Genomic DNA, 3649 nt, shown 5'->3' with positions numbered 1-3649 from the left:
GAAAATGGAAATTATTGTGGATCAACTAGTAGCGCTAGGTGAGAAAAGTTCAAAACCTTTATTCGTTGCATTTATTTTAAGTAGCTTACCTGAAAATTATGCTACGTTAATAACATCTTTAGAAACACGACCAGAAGCAGATTTAACTGTTGAACTGGTTAAAAATAAATTGTTGGAAGAGTATACTCGTCAAAACGAAAATAAAGAACCTTGGCAGGAAGCGAGAATAAGGCTTTGAAGTCATATTCTTCTTTAAAACGTAACATTTCAGCTAATAAAAATAAAGTACCTAATTGTTTCTTTTGTAAGAAATTAGGGCATTTAAAGGGTGACTGCAGGAATTATGCGAAATGGAAGCTTAAGCATAATTGAAAGCAAAAAGTCAATGCAACTATGAATTCAAATGACATTAATGAAGCGAAACAAGTTTCTGATCACCATTGCTTTACAAGTAGGAATAAATATGCCTGGTTACTGGCGTATCGATTCTGGAGCCACCATTCATATGTGCAGTAAAACTCTGTTCAGCAGTTTTGATAGTAACTCTGTTCCTGAGCGAATAACTTTAGCTAATGGATATACAGTGCTTAGTCAGGGAAAAGGTAATTGCTTGGTAAAATATTAGAATAATCAAAATGAGCACATACAGATTACGCTCAAAGATGTGCTTTTTGTTCCACAGCTATCTGGAAATTTATTATCCGTGAAGAAACTGACTGATAATGGATATGAAGTGAACTTTAAAGATACAGAATGCTATATTGTATTGTGAAAAATTATATAATAGCTGTCGGCTACGTCAGAGGAGGTTTGTATGTTCTTAAGGAAAGTGAGCATGCTTTTCGTACAAAACAAGTCCATACAGAATGCATTCATGACTGGCATATAAAATTAGGTCATAGAAATCCTGCCGATATTTTTAGGATGTGCAATGAGTCTATGGCTGAAGGTACGAATATTGCTCCCTGTTCTTCTGTATTTATATGTGAGGATTGTATTGCTACCAAAGCATGCAGATAAGCATTTCTGAAAAAGTCTACTTCGCGAACCTCCGAGATACTCGATTTAGTGTATACAGATCTTTGTGGACCAATGCAAACTGCAACTCCAGGTGGTGTAAGATATATACTATCAGTAATTGGTGATTATAGTAGATACACTACAGTTTACCTCCTGAAGCATAAAGAAGAAACTAAACAGCGTATCGCACACTTCATCAAACAAGTATTAACACAGTTTGGGAAAGCACCAAAACGACTGAGATAAGATCGAGGAGGGGAATATATGGAATAATACATGAGAAAACTGTTCCTTATTCACTGCAACAGAATGGAATCGCTGAAAGAAAGAATTGAACATTAATTGAGATGACAAGAGCAATCCTAAAAAGCTCTAATTTTCCAAACAAGTACTGGGGCGAAGGTGTTATTACAGCAAACTACCTGCAAAATAGGCTGCCAAAGAGAGAACTTAAAGTTACACCTTACGAAAAATGGCATAAAAGGAAACCATCATTAGCACATATACAAGCATTCGGTACTCCAGCATATGTGCATATATCGAAAGAGGAGAGACAAAAACTTGACGACACGTCTGTTAAATGAATCATGGCTGGATATGAAGAAGGAACAAAAGGTTATCGTTTGCTGGATACAAATACCGACAATATTGTAATTAGTCGAGATGTGACATTTATACCAAAAAGATCCCCATCCTAAGGATAAACAGGAGGATACAGAAGATCTAACTATTTTAAAGCTAATTCAGAAAAAAAAAAAAAAAAAAAAAAAGGATATCTCTGAACATACAGAACTGAGGCGATCTCCTAGACAAAACAAAGGTGTACCGCCTGTGAAATATAATATTAGTTCATTCTCAGCACAGTCGGAGGAAGCAGCAGATCCAACATCATATTATGAAGAAGCTTGTTCGGGTGCCAATAAGGAAAAATTGAAACAAGCCATACAAGGAGATTTTAAAGACGAATGGCACATGGATTTTGACAAATGCACCTGAAGGGAAAACTATTATAGGCTGCAAATGAGTATACAAATCCAAACGAGATTGCGAAGGAAAAGTATTTCGTTATAAAGCTAGACTGATTGCTCAAGGATACCAGCAAAAATATGGTCATGACTATGATGAAGTATTTGCTCCGGTAGCCAAGGCAACTACTTTGAGAAAGGAAAAAGAAAAATGGCAGTAATACATTATGATATCCAATCAGCATACTTAAATGTAGATACATGAAACAACCTTACAGATTTGAAGAAGGTGATAAAGTTTGTAAACTTGTAAAGAATTTATATCGATTTAAGCAAGGGGGCGAATGAATGGAACAGAAAACTTAATGAAATTCTCTTAAGCAAAGGATTAACGAAGTCAAAATGACCCTTGTTTATATACAAGACAGGATAAAGAAGGGTTTGTATACATCACTGTACATGTGGTTGATATGGTCGTTGCAGCAAATAGAGAGGATTCACTTGGAAATTTTGAAAGCGAAACTGCTGAAAATTTCTCAGTGAAAAACTTGGGAAATCTTCATTACTCTTTAGGCATGCGCTTGCAATGTGACGACGAGGTAATCTTGTATCTAGACCAGTCAAACTACATTTCGAGAAAGCTGAAACAGTATCACATGAACGATTGTAAAACATCTAAGTTTCCTATTGACCTAGAATATTATACGCCTAGGAATAATGCAAAAGCGAACAGTAAAGTTGAGGAATATAAAAGGGCAATAGGATCCTTACTGTACCTAGCAGTCAGTACTAGACCAGACATAGGAGCTGCTGTTACCATCTTAGCCTGAAAAGTGTCAAAACCAACGGAAGCCGATTGGATCGAAGTCAGAATGCTCTTCAGATATTTGAAGTTATCCAAAGATCTTAAATTGCGTCTGGGAAGTATGAACGAGAAGGAAAACAGTTCGTTGTTATGTTATGTGGTTGCAGATTGGGGAAATGACCCTACCGATAGGAAATATAGCTCTGGATATTTCTTTAAATATCAAGGTGCAGAAAACAACCGTGTGTGACTTTGTCGTCAACTGAAGTATAATTTATAGCAGTTTCCGAGGCAGCAAAGGAGGCAGTCTGGCTCAAAAGACTTTTGCAAGATTTCCATGAAACGGACACCATTTACATTTTTTGAGAACAACCAAAGTTGTATCAAGATGTTATATAATGAACGAGACAATGGCAGAACTAAACATGCAGACACTAAACATGTAGACACTAAACACTATTTTGTTAAGGATCTTGTTAAAAATAAAAATTACGAACTTTGATATCTGCGCACTGCTGACATTTTAACGAAGCCATTAGGACCAGACAAAATAAAATCTTTTTGGCAAAACCTTGGATTATGTTAAAGATGTTAATTTCATGTTATATATTCATTTATTGTTTTTATGCATCTTAAGGTAAGTTATTTTGTTTTATTAAGGATTAATCATTGAGGAGGGCTGTTGTTATTTTATACCTCCGAATGTCCCGGAGATGCAAAGATTAATGTCATTTCTTTTTTCTTTATTAGTTTTGCTCGCCTCTCAGAGCGTTAAATTACGTAATCTATGTTTTGGGGCAATCTGCCAACTTTCGGCTCTGAACTTCAGTTATATTAGTCGTTGTAATCTTGATCGCAG

This window comes from Stegodyphus dumicola, chromosome 8 (genome assembly GCF_044657685.1).
Source record: "Stegodyphus dumicola isolate Sdum_Otavi_A_Nest chromosome 8, ASM4465768v1".
Taxonomy (NCBI): domain Eukaryota; kingdom Metazoa; phylum Arthropoda; class Arachnida; order Araneae; family Eresidae; genus Stegodyphus; species Stegodyphus dumicola.
The sequence above is the reverse complement of the archived record's forward strand: the minus strand, read 5'-3'. Positions refer to the sequence as shown.